The sequence below is a fragment of the Lycium barbarum genome, chromosome 7, assembly GCF_019175385.1.
Source record: "Lycium barbarum isolate Lr01 chromosome 7, ASM1917538v2, whole genome shotgun sequence".
Taxonomy (NCBI): domain Eukaryota; kingdom Viridiplantae; phylum Streptophyta; class Magnoliopsida; order Solanales; family Solanaceae; genus Lycium; species Lycium barbarum.
In genome coordinates this window covers 6,878,700-6,905,452 of record NC_083343.1, presented here as the reverse complement: position 1 = coordinate 6,905,452, position 26,753 = coordinate 6,878,700, and the positions used below count along the sequence as shown (strand labels likewise).

Genomic DNA, 26,753 nt, shown 5'->3' with positions numbered 1-26,753 from the left:
GAATCAGATTGTATCCGCTTTGTGCAGAAATATCGCCGATGTCAGATTCATGGTGATTTGATTCAAGTTCCGCCAAATGAATTAAATGTGACGAGTTCTCTGTGGCCTTTCACAGCTTGGGGCATGGATGTCATTGGCCCTATCGAGCCAGCCGCATCGAATGGACACAAGTTCATTCTGGTAGCTATTGATTATTTCACAAAATGGGTGGAAGCATCTTCGCACAAGTCGGTAACAAAGAAAGTGGTAGCAGATTTTGTTCGGAGCAACATTATTTGCCGATTCGGAGTCCCAGAATCAATTATAACAGATAATGGAGCTAATCTTAACAGTGATCTAATGCGGGAGATTTGCGAGACATTCAAGATCACTCATCGCAATTCCACTCCTTATTGTCCTCAGATGAATGGAGCAGTTGAAGCAGCCAACAAAAACATCAAGAGAATACTGAGGAAGATGATCGATACTTACAGGCATTGGCACGAAAACATCAAGAGCAGTTGCCGCTAGCTCTCCTCGATTATCGCACTACTGTGAGAACTTCGACGGGGGAAACACCTTATCTTTTGGTCTATGGGACAGAGGGGGTGTTACCTGCCAAGGTAGAGATACCGTCTTTGAGAATTATTCAAGAAGCTGAGCTAAGTGACGCTACGTGGATGCAGAATCGATACGAGCAGTTGATGCTCATCGATGGGAAGAGAATGAATGCCATTTGTCATGGGCAGCTTTATCATAACAGGATGGCCAAATCTTTCAACAAGAAAGTAAGACCGAGGAAATTCAAAATAGGGAAATTGGTACTGAAACGCATATTCCCATGTCAAGATGAAGCTAAAGGAAAATTCGCACCTAACTGGCAAGGACCTTATATGGTTCATCGAGTACTGACTGGAGGAGCGTTAATCCTAGCAGAAATGGATGGCGAAATTTGGCCGAAAGCTATCAACGCAGATGCCGTCAAGAGATATTATATTTAGAAGCCTTCTCTTATTTGTAACATTCTGCAATACTTTTCCATGTAATGGCACTACTCTCCCGCGGCGGGATGCGTAACAAACCTATATCGGGTTGGGTCTCTAAGATAAGATTTCCACATTTCTGCTTGTAATTATGAACTACGCTTGACCTGATTCCCATGGGGGATACGTAGGCGGACCGCATAGGACTCAGTCACATCATTTTTTAACCCTCAATATCCTTTTGCTTGTAATTTATGAACTACGCCTGACCTGATTCCCATGGGGGATACGTAGGCGGCCCGCATAGGCCTCGACCACATCACTTCAAAATTCCAATGTCGTTTCTGCTTGTAATATGAACTACGCCTGACCTGATTCCCATGGGGGATACGTATGCGGCCCACATAGGCCTTGGTCACATCATTTTATTCCCTCAATTTTATTTCTACTTGTAATTATGAACTACGCTTGACCTGATTCCCATAGGGGATACGTAGGCAGCCTATATAGGCTCGGTCTCGCCATTTTAAAAGCTCAACATCCTTTGCGCCAGAAACTGGAACAATTTTTTTTTTTTAAGAAAAGGGCATCACCGAAAAGTGACAACAAGAGACCTAAAAGGATATTGTTTCAACAGAACCGTCGAGCAGAAGAAAACTTCGGAAAAGGGGCATTCGCTTTGTTTCACAATGTGTCACAGTTCCGAGTTCAGCATAAATTATTTATCACCATACATATATTTTACTATGTCTATTTTTCAAAACAATATGATTATAATCAGACTGTTTACTAGTCGGCCAAGACTCAAAATGAGCGGAAATTACAAGTTCAGACGAAGTTGAAGGCATGAAGCGCCAAGAGCCGGATCCCCGAGCCAACGCGAATCAACCCCCTCCCAAAACTTACAAAATTTTCTTTGGATGAAGGTTTCCAAGTTGCAGAAGCCAAAACATGTACGGCTTTGTAAGGATGGCGCGTCAAACGGTTTGAGCATTCTTCTATTAATTATGCCTTCAAATACCAATAACTTTCGGCAATCACAATAAGCTAATCTTGCAAATCATTTTTCAAATATATATCAACGCACAAATATTTTCTATTGCCTTCGAATACATTGCCTTATTTATTTTTAAAATGCTCCTGCGTATGCTTGCGGCCGCATTGCACTGCATCTGCACTGTGCACCGCCTTTCATACGATGCATGGGTTGCGCACCGCCCTTTGCATCGCTTTCAAACATTTCCTGGGCCATGCACCGCCCTTTTAAATTTTTGCATAAGGCTGTGCACCGCCTTTCATACGATGCATGGGCTGCGCACCGCCCTTTGCATCGCTTTCATACATTGCCTGGGCCATGCACCGCCATTTTAAATTTCTGCATAAGGCTGTGCACCGCCTTTCACATGATGCATGGGCTGCGCACCGCCCTTTGCATCACTTTCATATGTTACATGGGCCATGCACCGCCCTTTGTAATTTCTACATTAAGGCTGAGCACCGCCTTTCATATATTACATGGGCCATGCACCGCCCTTTTAAATTTCTGCATAAGGCTGTGCACCGCCTTTCATATGATGCATGGGCTGCGCACCGCCCTTTGCATCTCTTTCATATATTGCCTGGGCCATGCACCGCCCTTTTAAATTTCTGCATAAGGCTGTGCACCGCCTTTCATATGATGCATGGGCTGCGCACCGCCCTTTGCATCGCTTTCATATATTGCCTGGGACATGCACCGCCCTTTTAAATTTCTGCATAAGGCTGTGCACCGCCTTTCATATGATGCATGGGCAGCGCACCGCCCTTTGCATTGCTTTCATATATTGCCTAGGCCATGCATCGCCCTTTCAAATTTCTGCATAAGGCTGTGCACCGCCTTTCATATGATGCATGGGCTGCGCACCGCCCTTTGCATCGCTTTTATATATTTCCTGGGCCATGCACCGCCCTTTTAAATTTCTGCATAAGGCTGTACACCGCCTTTCATACGATGCATGGGCTGCGCACTGCCCTTTGCATCGCTTTCATACATTGCCTGGGCCATGCACCGCCCTTTTAAATTTCTTCATAAGGCTGTGCACCGCCTTTCATACGATGCATGGGCTGGGCACTGCCCTTTGCATCGCTTTCATACATTGCCTGGGCCATGCACCGCCCTTTTAAATTTCTGCATAAGGCTGTGCACCGCCTTTCATATGATGCATGGGCTGCGCACCGCCCTTTGCATCGCTTTCATATATTGCCTGGGCCATGCACCGCCCTTTGCATCGCTTTCATATATTACCTGGGCCATGCACCGCCCTTTTAAATTTCTGCATAAGGCTGTGCACCGCCTTTCATACGATGCATGGGCTGCGCACTGCCCTTTGCATCGCTTTCATACATTGCCTGGGCCATGCACCGCCCTTTTAAATTTTTGCATAAGGCTGTGCACCGCCTTTCATACGATGCATGGGCTGCGCACCGCCCTTTGCATCGCTTTCATACATTGCCTGGGCCATACACCGCCCTTTTAAATTTCTACATAAGGCTGTGCACCGCCATTCACATGATGCATGGGCTGCGCACCGCCCTTTGCATCGCTTTCATATGTTACATGGGCCATGCACCGCCCTTTGTAATTTCTACATTAAGGCTGAGCACCGCCCTTTGTAATTTCTGCATTAAGGCTGAGCACCGCCTTTCATATATTACATGGGCCATGCACCTCCCTTTTATATTTTTGCTAAGGCTGAGCACCGTTTTTCATATGATGCATGGGCTGCGCACCGCCCTTTGCATCGCTTTCATATACCGTCCTTTAAATTTTCTGCATAAGGCTGTGCACCACTTTTCATGTTGCATGGGCTGCGCACCGCCCTTGGTAGTTTTTGCATAAGGCTGCGCACCGCCCTTTGAAAATTTCTGCATAAGACATCGCATCGCACCTGCCTTGTTTCATTATTATTTTTCAAATGCCCCGGCGTGCGCTCGCGACCGCATTGCACCGCACTTGCATCGCTTTACTTCAATATTTATTTTTTACTGACTATTTTTTATCTAGTTTAAAATTTCGCAGGGGCTTTATCGCAACGTGGAACTATTTTTTCGGCAGCGAACTGGGGCAATACGTCGAGAAGGATGAGCAAAATTCCCGACAAGGGTCAAAGATCTACCTCGAACACTCGACTCCAAATTCAAGTTTCCCGTTCACATTCCAGCACAATCAATTATCAGGGTGCTATCACAATACCCAGTGCCATCATAATTCGACACTGGGACAATATTTTTGTGAAGATTCGCACCAAATCGTGAGTTGCCAGTCGTAGGTATCGTAGCCGTCCCAGAACTACACACGGCCTGATTCTCGTGCCACCCGGGATATGTAGGCGATTCAGAGACCAGAATTCGGCCGTAATTTTCTTTACCCTTGGTCCTCCACAATCCTCTAGTCGGGACAAAATAGGCTACTAAGTCAACGTCTTTGCCCGAAAATTCTTTCATCATTACCAGGCAAAGAGGGACAAGTTGTTGACACCCAATTTTGTCCCGTCTCTCTTCCGAAATACCTATTTACACTTCTAATATTTGTGGAAAAAATAAAAAATATATATATGTTTATGTTTTACTATAATTATTAGCCTTTATTTATACCGACATTTCATTTATCCCGTCATTATCTTTACTGCCGTCACCACTACTATTATTATCATTATTATTATTATTATTATTATTGATTTATTATTATTATTATTATTATTATTATTATTAATTTATTATTATTATTATCATTATTACTAGTATTATTATTACCATTATTATTACTTCTAATCATTATTATTAGCATTACTATCACCGGTATTCGTTACTTTCATTTTATTATCAGTATTATTATAATATTTTACGTGTTAGCATCTTTTACCAACGTCTGCATATGCATCGCATTTCATTTTGCACAATTAGAGACAACATTTGTTTATTGTTAAAATATTATTGCACGACTATTGCAACATCATATAATTTTATTACCCGAGTTCTAATAATTACACATTTTTGGTATTAGGTGATATTCTGTCACTCTCAGTACATCGTTAATCAAAATGGGTCTCTTATTTAAATATTGGAAGACAAACTGTTCCTTACGCTCAGTCCGTATTTCGACTTACCGGATCCCAAATCAAAGTCTGATTAACTCTTAATATTTTTTGGACTAGCCCATATCTTTTATCTCAATTTTTTTAAACCAGTGTATGTTTTTAATTCTAGCCCATTCTTTCAATACTCAGTTCCAAAATTTGAACCAGTCCACAAATGGACTGGGTCTAGCCCATTTCCGCCCAAAATAAGGGAAACAAGGGTTTCCCTCTTTTCATTTTCTCCCCCCCCCCCTTCTCATTCCTCCCTTTTCCTCCGCCGCTTTCTCCCCTCGCCCCTTTCCCGCTCCCTCTCCGCCGCTCCTCTCTCTCCTTCCCTTTCTTCCTTCTTCTCTGCTCCCCACCATGCCCTGTTCCCCACTTAGCTTTGTCTCCCCTTCTCCTCCTTCACTCTGTCTTCAGCGCAAAAACAAAAACAAAAAAAACCTATAAAAAGAAGAGGGGAGAGGGAGCTGAAATCCCGGGGGAAAATCAAGGAGGAAAGCAGATTTCTTTAGCTATTGGTAGTCGATTATTTGTTAAGTAAATATGTCTTATGGTTAGGATCATGCTAAGTGTTTGTTCGATTCAGTGATTATATGAAACGGGTCAGGTGTTTTTATTAAGTATGTGTTTTTTTTTTTAAAATCATTGGAATCTGATCGCATGTTTAGTTAAGTTAATGTGTTAAAATCGACTTGTGGATGGCTTCGTTGAGATTGTGTGATCTTATATGAAGTGTGGAAGAGTCTGCTTTTTCTACTCCTGTGTTTAGCACACTGAACATTAGGGATTGGTTGATTTGTGTACATGAATAGTTTGGGTCACACTGCACCGCTTAGATGTCTTGTTCAGTCTAATTGCAGAGATTGCTTATATAGCATGTGTGATGGTTTGTCTAATCCCTGTATGATTTATAAATGGTTGCTTGGTATCTGGTAGTTTAGAATCATGTTGATTGTCTAGACGTTGAATAAAGGCTGGTTGTTTGTTGAGCCAAACCCCTTTTGTGTTCAAACTTAGCTGCTGAATGAAGAAGTAATTCCAAGTTCTGGTCTTTTATTTGCTTAGTGTGTAATTTAATTGTCGTCCTGTTAAATATGTGTCCATGATAGGAGTTTAGGTCGATTGGTTTGATGTCTCCAAGTCGTAGAGTGTGAGTAGAAAGATTGTTAAATGCAGCACCTGTGAATCTATCTAATATTCTGGGAAACTTATGATGTATGCTTGAGATCCTATTTGGTCAAATTTTATGGATACATGTTGTGTACACCTACTTTAAAATCTTTGAATTATTCTGCTAGCTTAGTTATCATTTGGTTGAAGCAGTCGAATCCAATATGATATAAAGCATGCCCAGTTATGCCATAAAATCTAAGATTCCTTAAACCACCTATCATATTGATCAACTGCAGTAGGTGCCTCTTGATGATTCTGAAAACCTTGTGATCTTGCATCTGTTTTATTTGTTTTGACTTGAGTATATGTAATGATCTTGAGAAAATAGGTAACTGCGACAACTATTTTGTTTAAACTAGATAATGCATTCTTTTTTTTTCATTTCCTATAACTACTGGTGTTTTTGCTGGATTGCTTGCTCGTAGCTGGATTGTAGACACATGTGTATTCAATCACATAGTGCATGATGGGTAATTGCTGAACAAAACTAGAATTAACTTTGCCAAAACCAAGGTTAATCTACATACAAGTAAGAAAGTTCCCTATAAGTCATATTGGTGAATCTTCTATCTCTAAGGATAAAACTATACAAAATTTTCCTATATATCCCAGAATTCAGATACAATCTCCTATCATTGTCAAATATTACAAAGAGTTGTTTAGTGTAGTATTTTTTATCCTGACTTTAGTCTGTTTCAGGAACTCACAAATGGGAAGGTGATGGGGATTGATAAATAGGACCAGGGACCCTATATCTTGTAGAATGGAAGATCTAAAGATATAGTAAATACTAATAAACATGTTATGGTATTAGTGGATGTGTTTCCTAGTAGTTTTAATGCTAATAACAAGACTATGAGTAGCTCACTCGTGAATACTTCTGATAATACTTCCTTACAACATAGGAGATTAATTCATGCTTATTTATAGTGCTTAGAGGAATAAATGAATTGAAATGTATGCAACTGAATGAATATGATTGTTCAGTATGCTCTATTGCTAAACAATTAAGGTTGCCCTTTACTCAAAATACTTCTGTTTCTCCTGTTGTTTTTGATCTTTTGCATGCATATGTTTGGGGTCCATATAGGATACAAACACATGATGGTAAAGGGTACTTTATGATCTTAGTTGGTGATTACTCAAGGTATACTTGGATATATTTCGTTACTGCAGATCTCGTTACTGCTAGTGTTGGGCAGGTATTGCCTTAGTATGTGTAAATGTTCTAATGTTGTTGGCCTCAACATACTGGGCAGTTTCCTCGCAATACTTACTGTTATTGCTGTGTTGATGTTGTTTGCCTTAGTATATTATATAATTTTCCTTGTAAGGTCCACTGCCATTGTTGGGCAGATTAGGTTCCTCAATATATTGTAAATGCTTTTAATGTTATTAAGGTAGCAAGATCGTATACCTATGTATACACGAGGTATACTTCAAATATACATAGAATATACACGATCTATTGATTTGTTTGAGTTTGTGTTCTACATGTTTGACCTTATTCGTTGATTATATACTAATCCTCTTATCCTTTTCTTTGTTTTATGCATGATCCTCGTATACGAGTCCGAGGGACTCGTTTTCCTCCATATTTGGTTGGGCTAAAAGCCCAACACAACTCAGCTCTCGAGTCAACTTTCTGTCCAGCCCTCTGTCCACAGCAAAAAAAAAGAATCACTATTCTGGGCCAGGCCCAATTCCAACAGCAGCAGCAGCAGCCCAGTAATAAAAGATTTGCTGGGCCGAAGCCCAGTAGTGGCCCAGATCTTAAGAGACTGCTGGGCTGAAGCCCAACAGCAAACAGCAGTCTCAAAATAGGCCGAGCCCATTTAAATTATATATCCCTCTACTTATTTTATGCACTTAATTTGTATTGTATGATTAACTCTTTTTTTTGTGTTATCTTCTTAATTTAGATGAACTTTAGATGAATTAGTGGATTAATCTTATTTATGGGTAGTTAACTTAAGAGAGAACTAACAATTAATTTCCCGAATTGTTCTCTTCTCTTCATGCTTTTATTTGAAATAATCAATTCGCAAAAATGATATGACTATATGAATATTTTTTAAAGGAGTTACATTTCATCATAAAACGTTTCAAAACGCCACTAATATGCAATTATAAGTCTAATCTATAGATAATCCTCCAAGTTCGAATCAATCATGCATTTAATTAAACATAGTCAATAAAAAATAATTAAAAGAAAACTCACTCTCCCTTTTACTTTCCATTTAAAGAATAGCCTAGATTTTCCGCATAGTCACGTTCATATCACACTCAAAGTCCAAATTTTTGAAATCCTCTATTAAAACTATTAATCATATGCAAATTGTCTTTTATAAGTTGTTTGTTTTAAAATAGTGTCAGCATTTAAAATCATATCAACATACCTTTAAGTGTTACGTAACACCTCAAACCCTCTTTTCTAAATGGCATTTGAAATCTCCTTTCTATATAAATTGTCATATTTTATATTCGTCTTATCCTAGCTAACATTTCTCTTTTAAAACCTTGGTGATATTTATAAGCATTATTTTAAATAAGCATTATTATATTTTTTTTAAATATTAGTAATAACTTACAAAAAATTATTTTCTCCTAAATATTATATCCGCATTTTAATTTTATTGATTAACCTAAGTTTAGTCGGATAACCGTAAGTTAACGGATTCTAAAGGATGCCTAACCCCTTCCCTTTAGGATAATATAGAACTCTTACCTAGAATCACACTAGTTAAGCAGACTATTAACGGAGGTTTAGTTTAGCTTTACCTTAGTTAATAATTAGGTGTCCTAATTCACCGTAAAAATCAATTAGGTGGCGACTCCTTAAAACAAAGCAAATTTAGGAATCACCAATATGTTGTACTCCGCTCTAACCCGGTTAAAATGGGGTATAACAGTCACAATATCCAACTTTGTCCATTCACATACAATGTCCATTTCATGATCTTAACGCCATTCATAACACATTCATATCACAATACAACAATAATCATGATTCAATTCGAACTACTTCTCAAAAAATGCCACTATTCATCATTCATAACCCATTTTGCTATTCTCTTCTAATGACCAAGCATTTCAACTATCAAATACCTTCAACAACATACAAATATAATGAATCTTACCTTAGAAGTCGTAGAAACAAGCCTTAGTCAATAATGATCCACTTTGCTCAAAACCCTAGTTTTCCTCCATTTGGATTTCTTGACTTTGGAAGATCTTTAATGGGTTCTTACCCTTGATTCACTTGTTTAATGATGTTAATCACTACAAACCCTTGAAAACTTGTATCATAAATGTGGAGAGATGTTTTTAGAGAGAAAGAGATGAAAGGGAAATGAAATGAAATTAACTTGGTCCCTTCCATTTATTGAACCAAAATCAGTCCCGACCAAATGTACGGACCAACATACAGTCCGTATAAATTGTACGGGCCGTATTTCTAGACGTACTTTTAGTCTAGAGACTTGTCCATTCTGGGTTGATTATACGGTCCAGACATACGGACCGTATAAATTATACGGCCAACATGTTTGGCCGTATGATCCCTAGTGCTTCCGAACTTCGATTCGTCAATTCGTTTGGTCTCCAATCCTTATGGAACCTTCTTAACACTTGTTCAACACTTCAATGCCAATCTAAGGGACGTTATCACACTTCTCCAAAACATCGTTAATTGCTCATTAAGTCATTACTCGTATTCCTTGCGGGATCATTCACTTGCGTACCAACGGAGGATTTTCCGAGGTGTAACATTCTCCCCCCCCCCCCCTTAGGAACATTCGTCTCCGAATGTTGATTACTCGGGATTCTACAGAAATTTCGCCAGAGTTTCCCCAATAATATGACACTACCAACCTATCACAACATCCCATAATATCGATGCCACACAGGGCCACAACATAATAGCATAAAAATTTGGGCATACACTACCCAAAGCATAAAAAGGAAAGCACATATACCTTATGATCTTGGCACCTCCTCTTGGGTTTCTTTCAAGGGCTGAAATAAATGGGGGTATTTGGATCTCATACTTTCTTCTGCTTCCCACGTCATTTCCTCTTGTTCACCGCTTCTCCACAGAACCTTAACTGAGGCTACTTCTTTATTTGTAAGCCTCCGTACTTGCCTGTCCAATATGGCAATGGGTATCTTTCCATAAGTCAACTTCTCTGTTACTTGCACATCATTTACTGGGACGATCCAAGTAGGATCTCCAATACATTTCCGGAGCATCGAGACATGAAATACAGGATGGACTGATCCCAATTCGGGAGGTAGATCTAACTCATAGGCCACCTTGCCTATTTTGCGCACAATCTCGTATGGCCCAATATACCGGGGACTAAGCTTCCCCTTTTTGCCAAATCTCATAACGCCCTTCATTGGCGACACTTTTAAGAATACCCAATCTTTCACTTCAAACTCTAAGTCCCTTCGACGATTATCCGCATAGGACTTTTGACAATTTTGAGCCACTAACAACCGATCTTGTATGAGCTTGACTTTTTCTATGGCCTGCTGTACCAAATCTGGCCCTATCAACTGAGCCTCTCCTCCTTCGAACCACCCAATCGGGGATCTACATTTTCGCCCATACAAGGCTTCATACGGTGCCATCTGAATGCTAGAATGATAACTATTATTGTAGGCAAATTCAATGAGTGGTAAATGATCATCCCAATTTCCTCCAAAGTCTATCATACATGCCCGTAACATATCCTCTAGAGTCTGAATAGTACGTTCAGCTTGCCTATTGGTCTGTGGATGAAATGTCGTGCTAAGGCTAACTCGGGTACCTAAACTCTCTTGGAATGACTCCCAAAATCTAGTTGTAAACTGAGTCCCTCTATCGGAGATAATAGATACCGGAACGCCATGGAGTCTCACTATCTCTTTAAGGTACAACCTTGCATAATCTTCTGCTACATAGGTCATTCTGACCGGTAAGAAATGAGCTAACTTGATGAGTCTATCTACAATCATCCATATGGAATCATATTTTCGTCGAGAACGGGGTAAGCCTAAAATGAAGTCCATGTTAATCACTTCCCATTCCACGTTGGGATTTCTATAACCTGCAACAATCCACCTGGCTTTTGGTGCTCGATTTTCACTTTTTGGCAATTAGGACATCGAGCCACAAACTCCACTACATCTTTCTTCATCCTGCTCCACCAATACATAGACTTAAGGTCATGATACATCTTCGTCGCTTCGGGGTGAATAGAATAACGAGAGCAATGAGCCTCTCTAAAAATCTGGTGGCGTAGATCTGCCACATCAGGGACATATAGTCTACCTTGACATCGGAGAACCCCATCTCCTAAAATATCAAATGATGACTCCTCTTTCTGAGGGAGTGTATCTCTGTAATGCATTATCATGGGATCATAATATTGTCATTCCTTCACTTCTGCCACTAGTGACGAGACTGCTGAATTATGAATAGTAGCTCCGCTGCTACCTGAGTCCATTACTCGGACTCCTAGGCTAGCTAACTGTTGAAGCTCACGGGCCATCTCTTTCTTTTCTGGTCGCACATCACTTAGACTTCCCATCGACCTACGACTAAGAGCATCAGCCACAGCATTCGCCTTTCCGGGGTGATACAAAATATCAACATCGTAGTCTTTCAGCAACTCTAACCATCGTCGTTGCCGCAAATTCAACTCTTTCTGCTTGAAAATATACTGAAGACCCTTATGATCCGTATAAATATCCACATGGACGCCGTATAAATAATGTCTCCATATCTTTAATGCATGGATCACTGCGGCCAATTCTAGATCATGGGTAGGATAATTCTGCTCATGTTTCCGCAATTTCCTAGAAGCATACGCAATCACCTTGCCATGTTGCATCAATACACAACCTAGCCCAACACCTGAAGCATCGCAATAAACAATGTATCCTTCCAATCCCTCTCGAAGTGTCAAGACTGGGGCGGTGGTCAATCTATCTTTCAATTCTTGGAAACTACGTTCGCAAGCATCTGTCCATTGAAACTTGGCTGATTTCTGTGTCAACTTTGTGAGTGGTGCTGAAATAGAAGAGAAACCTTCAACGAATCTTCGGTAATAACCTGCTAATCCCAAAAATCTACGAACCTCTGTAGGAGTTGTGGGCCTTGGCCAAGTTTTCACGGCCTCAATCTTTTGACTATCCACTCGAATACCGTCTGCTGCAACAACATGCCCTAAAAACGCCACTGAGTTCAACCAGAACTCACATTTAGAGAACTTTGCGAATAGCTCTCGAGTTCGAAGTACTCCAAGCACCATACGTAGATGATCCGCATGTTCTGCCTCGGATCTAGAATACACCAAGATGTCATCGATAAATACTATCACAAATAAATCCAGGAAGGGCCTGAACACATCATTCATCAAATCCATAAATAATGCTGGCGCATTAGTTATCCCAAATGACATCACCCGAAACTCATAGTGACCGTACCTCATTCTAAAGGCTGTCTTAGGGATATCCTTCTCCCTAACCCTTACTTGATGATACCCGGACCTCAAATCGATCTTTGAAAACCATTTGGCGCCTTGCAATTGATCAAATAAATCATCAATCCTCGGGAGAGGATATTTATTCTTAATCGTCACTTTATTCAACTGCTGATAGTCAATACACATTCTCAAAGAGCCATCTTTCTTTCGGACAAATAACACGGGCGTTCCCCACGGGGATGAACTAGGCCTAATAAAGCCTTTATCAAGCAAGTCTCTCAATTGCTCTTTCAATTCTTTCAATTCTGCGGGTGCCATTCTATATGGAGGAATAGATATAGGTTTTGTGTCTGGCAACACATCAACGACAAAATCAATCTCCCTCTCGGGAGGAAGGCCTAGAAGCTCTTCCGGGAACACATCCGGAAATTCACTCACTACGGGAACAGACTGGAGAGTCGGCGATTCAGCTTCTACATCTTGAACTCGCACTAGGTGATAAATACAACCTTTCGTGATCATCTTCCTTGCCTTTAGATAGGAAATAAACCTACCTTTTAGTGACGCCGTATTCCCTTTCCATTCTAAGACTGGTTCTCCCAGAAATTAGAAGCGAACCATCTTCATTCTACAATCAACATTGGCATAACAAGAATCCAACCAATCCATGCCCATAATGACGTCAAAATCTACCATTTCTATCTCATGAAAATCAATCATAGTACGACGGTCACAAAACATAACTATACAATCCTATACACTCGGCTAGCTATTACCGATTCACCCACGGGTGTGGACACCTCAAAAGGTTTGATCAACTCCGGTTCAACTATAAATCGACCCGCAGTGTAAGGAGTAACATATGATAATGTGGAACCCGGATCAATCAAGTCATAGACATCATGAGATAATACCGATAATGTACCTGTGACCACATCAGGAGAAGACTCAAGATCTTGGCGTCCAGCCAAAGCATAAATACGGTGCTGAGGACCGCTGGAACTGGGAGCTCTGCCTCTACCTCTACCATGGACAACCGGTGCATGTGAACCTGGCCCTGTAGGGTGTACAGATGCCGAAGATCCGGCTATCAACCCTGAAGGCTGGGCCCTACCTCTGCCATGCACTGAGGGGCAATCACGCATAATATGGCCTAGCCGGCCACATGAATAGCAATCATCTGAACCAAATCGGCATCGACCCCAATGCATCTTCCCACACTGGGAACACTGTGGTACGGGTGGCCTTGACTGACCCAAATCACCTCTGAACTGAGGTCCTGAATAACTCGAACTCGGCCCTGAACGAGCAGATCTATCAAGGCTCTGTCCTGAAAACCGTGAAGGTGGACTGGTCATAGAATAGCCTGAATGACTGGGAAATTGCTGTCTGTGTCCGCCTCTGGACTCGTTCCTCGAACCCGAAGGTCTAGCCCTCTTTCTATATCCTCTATCTTGCTCAAGTTCATTACTCCGCTGCTGTAGGTGTTCTTCTAATTCCTGAGCATGTGCTTGAATGCGTGCAATATCCATGCCATCCTGAAGAGACGCAGTCAATCATTTATCCATCAAATAGGGCCCTAGGCCTTTCACAAACCGGTGTACCCGATCGCCCATATCCGCTACCATGGCCGAAGCATACCTAGCCAAGGAATTAAAACGGAGGCTATACTCTAGGGCACTCATACTACCTTTCTTCAAGTTCAAGAATTTATCGGCCCTAGCTCGCCGAACTTCTGGAGGCATATAGTGACGGAGAAAAGCATCAACAAACTCTTGCCATACCAGGGGAGGTGCATTGGCTCCCCGTGAAGCCATCCATACCGTATACCACTGGATCGAGACATCTCTCAATCTATATGACGCTAGCTCCACCGACTCGGTGTCTGAAGCATATATCAATCAGAGCGTCCTTAGCATACCATCAATGAAGTCCTGAGGATCCTCCTCCAGTTCGACCCAAAGAATTCCGGGGGTTTCAAAGCAATGAAGTCGCGAGTCCCTTGCACTAATAGTCCTATCACCTTGCCATGCGCTTGGCCTCTGAGTCTGGGCCGCAATCAACTGGGTCAACAAATTAATGGCCTCTCTCACGTCTTGGCCCGAAGCATTCGGTGGAGGAGCTGGAGCTGGGGCTGAGGCTCCCACGTGCTCCTCAGTAATAGGCACTGCCTGGGAGGATTGAGATTGAGTCGCACTCTGGGACTCATCTTCCTCTACTACCGGTGGCGGTGCTCTTTCAGCCCGCTTTTCTGCCACCGTCTTGCCCTTTTTGGGCTGCTGTAGCCTTTTTCTTTTTAGGCATCTCTGAAATACACAACACACGATTTAGGAACAAGAATTTCTTACATTATATCTCTATCGCAGGATTCTTATGAAGAAAGAAGGTCATATATTCCTAAAATGTCCGCAGCTTCTCGTTTATAAGTGTGGCGCGCAACACACCCATAATCAAGACTCTACTAGACACGGCTCGTAGACACATCCTAGGACTGAACTGCTCTGATACCACTTATTTCACGACCCGACTAGGGGGCCGCGACGAGCACCTGGTGCTATCCCACCCGGGCACCCCTTTAGCTTACACTTATGCTTACATCTAGGTGAGCCATATAATTAAACATGCATTTCCATTCATTCGTCAAGCTAGTCCCATTGGACGACAATTCCATTATATCATAATTGGCATTTATGCCACCTCAACGCACATGGGCCAACATGGCCGACAAAATGATATACACACATAAGCCGACAAGGCTAGACATATCTTAACACATGTACACGTGACTACGAGCCTGTAAGAGTAGTATGACACATCACATGAGCGTGACAGGACCCCGCTATGCCCATTATATACACAAAAGAGTAAGTACCCAAGAGATATGGCTCCGAAGGAATTGGAGCTCTCTATGCAATCTCAGAATAGGCAGCTACTGATCAAGTCTATCTCCCTGTGCACCTACGGGCATGACGCAGTGTCCACAAACAAAAGGACATCAGTACGAAGAATGTACTGAGTATGTAAAGCATGATCAACATCAATATAAAAGCATAATGAACAACATATGAATTGGCACAGGAGGGGAGACAATAATATCATCGTCGTAACGCTTACTTGCTCTTTATAGGAACTTACCATTTCTCGTAATAGTACTCGTACCATACTTGTGCTTGTATTCGTATACATAGTCTTATCACATTCATATTCATATTATATACTTAGTCATTTTATATTCATAACATTTACATAGCATACCCTACCTCATAGGATTGGTGTTTCATATACATACTAGGCCAACCAAGGCTCAAGATCATACATACCTGGCCCTACCAAGGCATCAGGATATCCGTACCATCTGCAGAGGTGTGCGCGCATTTCGTAATCTTATACATACTTTATACATATTCATATACATATATTCTACCCGACATTATAAGCTCGGGGTTTTAATTATAGCCCTCCATAGGCACATATAAGCATACTAGTCCGTAGGAACCTTTAACATCATTATCATTATCATCATCATTACTATCATCATCGTTATCGCTACATCTATGTCTTAGGCTTACTCGTCATATGAGGTGCGTAGTACAATCGTAGTACATCTCAAGGATAGTGAGCTTATGAGCTCGGAGTATCAATCATTTGGAGTCAACATACTCATATAGAGGATTTAGAAAGATTAGCCAAAGAACCATGCCTTATGAAAGAAGGGTTAGCCTTACATACCTTTTCGTCGAGCTATTCACATACAATGTCCATTTCATGGTCTTAACGTCATTCATAACACATTCATATCACAATACAACAATAATCATGATTCAATTTGAACTACTTCTCAAAAATTTCACTATTCATCATTCATAACCCATTTTGCTATTCTCTTCTAATGACCAAGAATTTCAACTATCAAATACCTTCAACAGCATACAAATATAATGAATCTTACCTTAGAAGTCGTAGAAACAAGCCTTAGTCAATAATGATCCACTTTGCTCAAAACCCTAGTTTTTCTCCATTTGGATTTCTTGACTTTGGAAGATCTTTAATGGGTTCTTACCCTTGATTCACTTGTTTAATGATGTTAATCACTACAAACCCTTGAAAACTTGTATCATAAATGTGGAGAGATGTTTTTAGAGAGAAAGAGATGAAAGGGAAATGAAATGAAATTAACTTGGTCCCTTCCATTTATTGAACCAAAATCAGTCCCGACCAAATGTACGGACCAACATACAGTCCATATAAATTGTACGGGCCGTATGTCTAGATGTACTTTTAGTATAGAGACTTGTCCATTCTGGGGTGATTATACGGTCCAGACATACGGACCGTATAAATTATACGGCCAACATGTTTGGCCGTATGATCCCCAGTGCTTTCGAACTTCGATTCGTCAATTCGTTTGGTCTCCAATCCTTATGGAACCTTCTTAACACTTGTTCAACACTTCAATGCCAATCTAAGGGACGTTATCACACTTCTCCAAAACATCATTAAGTGCTCATTAAGTCATTACTCGTATTCCTTGCGGGTTCATTCACTTGCGTACCAACGGAGGATTTTCCGAGGTGTAACACTGGGGCATTACATAAGCCGAAAGGCATGCGGCTAAACGCAAAAGTACCATAAGGATAGGTGAAAGTGGTCTTTTCCTGGTCCTCTAATGCAATATTGATTTGATTGTACCCCGAGTACCCATCAAAAAAGCAGTAATACGCTCTTCCAGCTAGACGATCAAGCATTTAATCAATAAAAGGCATAGGGAAGTGGTCTTTACACGTTGCGGTGTTCAGCTTTCGGTAGTCCATACACACTTTCCATCCGGTAATTGTCCGTGTAGGAATCAGACCATTCTTGGAGTTAGGAACAACGGTAATGCCTCCCTTATTTGGAACACATTGTACCAGACTAACCCATGGATTGTTTGCAATTGGGTAAACAACACCCGCATCCAACCATTTTATTATCTCTCTCTTGACCATTTCTTGCATAGGAGGGTTTATCCTCCTTTGATGCTCAACAATGGATGAACTATCCTCTTCAAGCTCAATTCTATGTTCGCAAATACCCGAGGGAATTCCCCTAATATCTGCAATAGTCCACCCGATGGATCTACGATACACCCGCAATACTTCAAGCACCTTTTGAGTTTGATCCTCATTCAGCAAAGATGAAAGAATAATCGGTAAAGTATTATCTGGACAAAGAAAAGCATACTTCAAATGAGAAGGAAGTAGCTTGAGTTCAAGTTTTGAAGGCTCAATAATTGAAGGCTTAGCTGGAGAAGTGGTTCTTTTATCAAGATCGAGAGATAATTTCTTCGGCTCATAAGAATACGAACCCCGGCCAATGAGAGAATTAAATGTTTCGATATACCCTATCATGTCATCCGCCTCAAAGTTCATCAAAATAGCTGAAAGTGCCTCATCGAAGTGCTCCTCTTCTAGCTGATGCTCCACCGCTTCGTCTATCTCATCGAATGAATCGATGAGATAAATGCTTTCATAAACACTAGGCAATTTAACCCTTTGCTAGCTTGGAAGGTTACTTCTTCATCATTGACCCGAAAGTTTATTCCATTCCTTTCCGAGTCCATTAAGGATCTTCCGATAGCAAGAAATGGCCTCCCCAAAATAATTGGGACTTCTTTGTCAACTGCACAATCAAGGATGACAAAATCTGCCGGTAATAAGAATTTTCCTACTCTAACAAGGATATCATCAAGAACCCCCACCGGTCTTTTGATTGTTCTGTCGGCCATTTAGAGACGCATGCTTGTTGGTTTAGGTGTTCCCAACCCGGATTACTTATATATGCCTAGTGGCATCAAATTAATAATGGCTCCATTGTCACATAAAGCACGAGCAAAATTATGATGACCGATGGTGCAAGGGATCGTGAAAGCCCCAGGATCTCCCTTCTTCTCAACATTTGATGACGAAATAATAGAACTCACGCGATGAGTGATTCCCACCGTATCATGCTTGACTGGTCTTTTCTTTGTCAACAAATCTTTCAAGTATTTGGAAAATCCCAGCATCTCCTGGAATACGTCTAGGAATGGAACATTCATTGACAACCCCTTCAATTGGTCGTAGAATCATTGGCACTTGTCATACTTCGTTATTTTCATCAATCTTTGTGGGAACGGGGGAGGAGACTTATAAGTTTGAGTCAAGGGTTTGATTTCCCCCGTGGCCTTACTCTTTTGAAAGTCTCTCCGGTGGCTTTTTCAACACTTGGATCCTCGTCACCCTTTTGATCACTAGGGTGTGCTTCCTTCTTTTTTTTCCACAACAATAGGTATTTCAACTGGTGCCCCTATTTCTTCCTCGACCTCTTCTTCAATAATCTCATCAATAGTTGGCTCGACACTGATAGGTTCAACCAGTTTCTGTTTTACCGCGTCAAGGACCTTTCCGCTTCTAGTGGATATAGCTTTGCATGAGGCAATGTGATCTCCTCCACTACTTCTTGGGTTCGGAACTGTGTCGCTAGGAAGGCCTCCTCTTTGCGGTGGGTGTTGCTCACGAGAGAGAGAGGTCTCATTTGTGACTCAAGTTTATGAATCGAAGCGGTGTAAGAGCCTACCACTTCGGTCAAATTTTCCATCTTCTTATCACTCTTTTGCTGGTTGTCCAATATATTTTCAAGCATAGATTCCATCCGAGAGGTTCCTTGATCATTGGATGGACTTTCTCGCCAATTCTGAGAGTTTGACGTACGACCTTTTGGTGGAACATAGGCATTTGAATTCCGATTACCATAATTGTTATTGTTGTAATCCCTTCTATACGAACCTCCATATTCATTTCTACCATATTGATTGCTTTGCTGTTAGGGTCTCCATGGATTTTGATAACCCCCTTGAGGGTGATCGATATAATTTGCATCCTCACGTTGTGGCTGCCCCTCCAGATAAGCTTCCTCCGAGACTTGGTACATTCCTGGAGTATGAGGTGGCATTTCTTCGACAACATTCACTCTCTTAGCCTCTTTCTCCGTAAGCCTCTTTGATAATAAATCCATGGTAGTTTGCAATTGTGCGAAAGCAAGATCTCGCTCATGATTTTCTTTGGCCACCGCGGAAATAGAGGGACTACCATAAGATAGGATTTCACTATCACTAGAATGCCAAGCTTGGTTGTGGGTATTAAGCTTGTCGAGCAAGCTGGTGATGTTGACAAATGATTTGTCCATGAAGCATCCCCCATCTGCAGTGTTGACAGCAATTTGATTCATGGTATCTTACCTCTTGTAGAATTTCTCAGCGAGGATAGCATCCGGAAATCCATGAGTCGGAGATTGAGTTAGATAATATTTAAAACGCTCCCATGCTTCATATAATTATTACCCCGGAAGTTGTTTGAACTCAAAGATTTTGTCCCTACGCTCAGCCTTTTTGCTTGGTGGAAACCACTTTTTCAAGAATATATTGGCTAACTTGTTCCAGGTATGAAGAGTATTGCTGGGGAGCTTTTCATACCATTCTCTTGCTTGACCAGCCAAGGAATATTTGAAAATCCGTAACCGTAGTGCATCAATAGGAGCAACACCTTGAGATTGTTGAGAACATACATGCACAAAATTCTTCAGGTGTCGAAGTGGACAGTCCTCCGAAGAATTTCGGAAATAGCCTTCAAGTTTCAATAGCTGATAGATAGAACTATCAATTTTGAAATTAGCATTTCCCGTTCTAGGAGGAACTATAGCAGAAGCATAGTCAGCTTCGTCGATGAATTCCGCAAATACATTCTCATCCTCCTCTTCTTCTGGTGCAGTATGGTTCACTGAGATCCCCCCTTGGTTTCCTTGATTGCGATTAATGTCTTCCTGCCATGTTCACCTGGTTCACTAAAACAACAAACAAGGCGTGATGGAATAAAAAAAGTTTTAAAGAAGAGTACACAACAATAAGTAATTTCTAAACCGAATTCCCCGGCAACGGCGCCAAAATTTGATACGCTCAAATTACACCTAGTAATGGCGTAAAGCGGATGCTGTCAAATATAGTAACCCAACAAGGTTGGGGTCGAATCCCACAGGGAATATGGAGAGAAAAAAGTACTAATCGTATGCGATACCAGTCTTTAAATGCTTTAGTCCTATTCCGGATAGTTAGAATTGATTGTTGAATAATGTAATTGAATACCTTGACTTAAAATGTAATTAATGTGAGAGAAAGACTAAGGTTGTGTTCCCCAATTTGATTAGATATTATGTTTCAGGGTTCAATATGATATACTTCTAATGGTTGTTCTATGAATATGCACTTGGTCTCTTAAGGACTTCTTAATATTTCCCAACAGTTAAGCAATATTTCCTCTTTATGATTCTTCCGAATATAAAAGAGTTACAATCGAAGAGAGACCAATAATGCCAATTTAGACTTATTCTTATTCCTAAGTTAGTCTATTAAATGAGGGTTAACGCCTCGAGTCATTGTTATTCGATCTTACCAATATTGACTCTTTTTCCCAAGAAAAGTCAATATAATGGCTTCGGCTAATGCTTGCAATCATTACCCTACGTTACAACTCGAAGATAGAATAAATAACAACAACCATTATGCATATATCAATAATAGAAACCCATTCACATAATACCCATCATGGGTTCCACAACCTTAGCTTTAAAATTAGCTACTCATAATTCTGAAAAACAAAGAAAGCTTACAAGTAAACATAATGAACTTACAATACACAATACAAGATGGAATGAGAGTGAAGTTGTTGCCTCAAATGCTTCAACAACCAAGAGAAAATGACTCCACAAGAATTTATGCCTAAAACTGCAGGATAAAAATAAACCAAAACCCTAGAAAATCTATTTATAGCATGTACAAAACGGGAACAATTTCCAGACAAAAATGCCCCTGTGCATAGAGTGCGAATCGCACATGACGTCGCATGATCAACCTGCAATTCGCAGGTTGCACCATGTCATCGCAGGTTACGCGCCTTCAGTTGTGTGTTGAGCGGTATCCGCGACACCATACGCGATTCACATGTTACGCATGCGACTCACAGGTGTTGTCGCATGTGGTGTCACATATAATGTCTTGTTTGATCCTCTCTGTCAACAGGTGCTGCATCACCTGCGACTCGCAGGTGGCACCTGCGATTCGTAGGTGGTGCCATTGTTTAGTTCTGCTGGGTTTTTGCTTCATTTTACTTCGTTTTGCTTCAAGTTGCTTCCGGCACCTGTTATTCTACAAATTGACACAAAAACACGAGAAACGACATTAAAAGAACTTGGGGATTTACAAAAGACTAAGTAATTGATGTCGAATGAGTCGTAATTTCACGACTCATCACATGGCTATACTAGTGCTACACTAATGTTTACTCAAATTTAGTAGTAAAAAATAGAGATCGTATTCCCAAAATGTTCAACTGAAAAACCACAGAAGAATAACCACATTTTAAAGATCTCATGACTTGCATATTCAACGATGACGACTTAGAGGTAATTTTTACTCATTAGTTAAATGCATAAATACAAGGATTATACAGTTATTTGTATATACTATCTGACAAATATATAAGTATATTTCAATTATATGTATTTAAACATGGATGTTCAAGTTCTGTTAAATACATGGAGTTTGAATAATTGATTAATTACGTATTTGAACAAATGTTTAAATCTTTTTTGACTGTATTTGTGTACTTTGAACCAACCAGTGAAGTGTCATTCAAATTCACTGTCATTCAATTCAGTTATCCATATGTAATTGAACATATATATGTATTTGCGCGCGCGCACACACACACACACACACACACACACACACACACACACACACATATATATATATATATATATATATGTATGCATGTATGTATGTATATATATGTATGTATATATATGTATGTATGTATTTTTTCATTAAATCAAATACATGTATTGATTGATTCATATCTATTTGGTATTTTGTGTATGACATATTTAAATTTGATCCTTTTCCAGGACCGTCTTACTTATAAGAATATTGTTCCAACCATCACTGAGATTAAGTAACTTGGATTGCGTTCATATCTCTCCAGTAAATCTGCATCAACACTTCAACAACAGGTTGAGGATGACTATGATGAATTTAGTTCCACACCACCTCATTTGGCTGTGGCTAAATAGCCTCAAAATAAAGATGTATCATAATCCCCACCTCACAAGAAGTCGAGACATATTCCAATGGTACCATAGCCAGTGAAGAAGACAACATCTCCAGTTATACGTCCATCGCAAGTGAAGAAGACAACATCTCCAATTACACGTTCTGTTAATTATCAGAGTGGTGGATGATTGACCAAACATCCTGGTTTGGCATCAAATAGGTATGCTTCAATGAGGCAAAAAGAACAATCAGCTCGAATACCCATTCCCCCTTCTCGTGTTCCTGTTGACGTCCCATCTACCAGCAAATCTGATGATATCTCTAGTCTGAGGGAGGAACATAATGAGTTTAAGAAGAATGTAAGTCTTATTTCTTTTCTTTATCTTATTTATTTATGTATTATATTACTGTTTAATAAGTAATGCAATTTTATAATTTTCTTTTTTGAAATTTTAGGTTTTCGCCGAATTCATGGATCTTCACAAAGTCATTCACAAAAACTTTGCAAAGGTTTTTGAATATATGAAAGTGAATCAAACTTCAGAAAATGTATTAAAAAGTTATACATATGCAATTGTTTGAAATTTTGAATACAACGCATACATGAAAGTTCGCAAAAATATTGTTTCTCTTGGATGCTGATAGCGTGGCTCCAGTTCGTGTGCATTTTATTGACATACATCAGCTAGCCGATGACTACATTCACCGGGATGTTGGATTACAAATGGAAACAGATGCAGGTCATGCAGCATCAACAAAGGTATTGCTTGTGAATTCACTGTACTGAACTATATTTGTATTTTCTGATTTCTATATTTACTTGTGTTTTTAGACTTTTTTTTTGTGTGTGTGTTTTTAATGTATTTTTTGCTCTCAAATATTTTGGTTGTAGATCAGAGTTAATATTTGATGTATTTGACAATATTTCAGTTTATTGGTTCAAATATTTATTGAAGTTTTGAATTCAGGATCTATGTATTTGATTGTATTTTTTCAAAATACATTTGTTTGCTAGGTCATGTGTTTATTCATATCTTGAATATTTTTTTTCATGTATTTGGATATACTTTGAAAATACTTATATCTATTGGTTCATGTATTTCATTCATATTTTGGTTTGTGGATTAATGCATTTATGTGTAAATTTATTTTAACATTCTTTATATTTGTATTGTAATATTTTTATGTAACTAATTTAATGTATTTGACTTTTTTATTTGTTTAATTTCTCTATATTTTCAAAGGAGTTGGTATGCAACAGTTTGATGTGCCTAATATTGAAGTGGATCATGACAACGGGAGTGGCGAAACATTAAAGGCATCTACTGAAGAGATGCAAGAAGGTGGTGATAATTCTGGAGAACACAAGGAATCAATGGTACAATAAATCAAATACATCTGATTTTTTCAAAATATTTATTTGTATTTAATGTATTTTCATTTCATGAATAGGAATACATAGTTAAATTTCCTAAAGACGCCATATCTAACAAATCGCCAGTCGTATCAGCGAACTTCGCCGACATAATAGAGGTCCTAGCTGATATTTCTCACACAGGCTTCTCTTTGGGCCCCTCTCATGAAAAGAGTGTCGTACAACATGAAGATCATTCTGTTTTTGAGACACCGCACAAATTTGGTGAAAACGTGCTACCTCTCTCTCAATTTCTCTTGCTCGACGAGCTGCTTTCAAGCCAAATTCTCGAAAGGCAAATATTTTTACATCCATCAGTGGCCCACAATAGGCGTCCTAGTAAATATCAAGTTTCCCCTTTCATGGCGGATTACGACTATGCTTCAGGAAATTATTTACAACCAAGACTTAATATATTTAATTTTGTGTATTCAAAGGTATATTTTTTTTATCATATATATTTGTATATTTTAGGTGGTTCATAAGTCATGAGTGTCCGCATTTTTTTAAACAAAGCATCTATTCGTGGAAGATACCATCACCGGCCCAGTCGACGTAGAGATTTTTGATAAATACTTGGCGTGCATTCGTAAGGGACTGCTTGTCATGCATGAAAACAAGTATGCTCTTTACCTGTTAAATATTTGTAGTCATAGTTGTATATTTTAATGAACTAACTGTACATATTTTGCATAATCTTTTTGTGGAAAGAACAACGAAGATCATTATAGAAAGAAGATGGCAACTTTTAAAAATAATGCAGATTATACATATAATTTTGGCATCACATTAATTGAAAACAAAAACTGCTTCTACCAGTTATCAATGAAGGGCCAACTATGGAATGACGAGGTTCAATAAAGATATAGATACATAAAATCCACTGTTCCAATATTTTAGATTATGTTTTGATGTTCTTACTTTTTGTGTGTTTCAATTTTTAGCACATTGACGTGATTTTCTACTACTTGCGAAAGAAAGGCAAGTATGACACAAGGAGCGCTTTCAAATACACCATAGTTGAATGTATCTTCATGCAAAAGGTTGATCAAACATATCTTGCATATAACAATTCGGAAACTGGACCCAAAGTAGCCAACGAAGAAGACGAAATATGTCAATATGTTAAGGGTCACAGGTTGCATGCAAATGTCCCGTGGTATTCAGTTGACAATATTCTTATGCATGTCAGCATCAAAGAGGATAATCATTGGATTTTGGTTGTACTCTTATTCAATGACAGGTATTTTATGTATTAGTATTCTCTAATTTAAGTTTTTATAGATTCAACTGACTAATGTATTATGTATTTATGTATTTTCTTGTCATTGTGACAGACGACTTTATGTGTACAACTCATACTGAAACGACGCAAACCATAATGCAGTTGTTAAAAGGGAAATACAAAACTTTGCTACCCTCCTGCCACATTATCTACACATCAGTGGATTCTACACTAAACAAATTGGCATCAACTGGATGAATCACCTAGCATATATGGACATGACACATAATGAGAACATTCAAGTGGAGTACGTAGAAAATCTGCCACAACAAGACCCTACCAGCATGTATGTATTTTTATTGTATTGCAATTTTTCATATATGTTATTCATTCTAATAATTCTATCATTTATTTTGCAGAGATTGTGGTGTACATGTGGCAGCATTTTCTGAATATCTAAGCTCTGGTGAAGGTATTCCAGCACAAATCGATGCAAAGATGCTCCGCACTAGATACTCTTTTGGGACTATGTTGCATGGGAGATCGATGAGAATGCTATGAGCGATATCGAGGTGCCACCAAAACTAGTTAAGCTTATGACAAAGTTGACAAAATTGATGTTACTTAGGAGTGATGTAGTAATTTTTAATCTTAATTCAGACTATAGCTTTTTTTATAGCAAATATTTTAGATGTATTTAATTTAAGAAAATAGGTTATGACTGTGTCTTATCAATCTCCTCAAGTTTTAATTGGAACATTTAGCTTAGTCTAATTATCAATGTTGTGTGTTTTGTTTTTGAAAATTAGATGTATGTGTATCTTTGGCTATATTTTGGACGTGACACAGTCAACTACATTCAAATATATCAATATATATATTTGGATGTACGTGTTGTTATCTCCTTAACAAGTGGTTTTGTATGTATTTAAATGTGTCATATTAAAAAACATTCAAATATATCAAATACTTTTGCAATTTAATTAGATGACACAGTCATATACATTCAAATTCATGTATTTGATGTATGTTGGATTAAGTACGAAACAAATTTATGTATTGGGCCATAGTGAAATATACTCAAAGTACATTCAGATGGATTTTTTAGTTATCTATTAAACATTGTTTTTGAAGTTTTGAAATACAATGAAGATTATCTATTAAACATTGTTTTTCAAGTTTTGAAATACACCGAAGATTGAAAGAATAAGATTGACTATTATTTTGAAAGAACTGATCATCCTTTTTATATTCATCTGTGAACAAAT

At 39.4% G+C, this 26,753-nt stretch overlaps 1 non-coding gene across 1 annotated transcript; it reads left to right on the top strand.

Moving 5' to 3' along the window:
• Nucleotides 1–20,017: 20,017 nt before the first annotated feature.
• On the top strand, nt 20,018–20,124 carry LOC132604729 (small nucleolar RNA R71). Its single transcript, XR_009568831.1, has one exon. It is a non-coding gene; the product is annotated as a small nucleolar RNA R71 (small nucleolar RNA).
• The last annotated feature ends 6,629 nt before the right edge of the window (nt 20,125–26,753 follow it).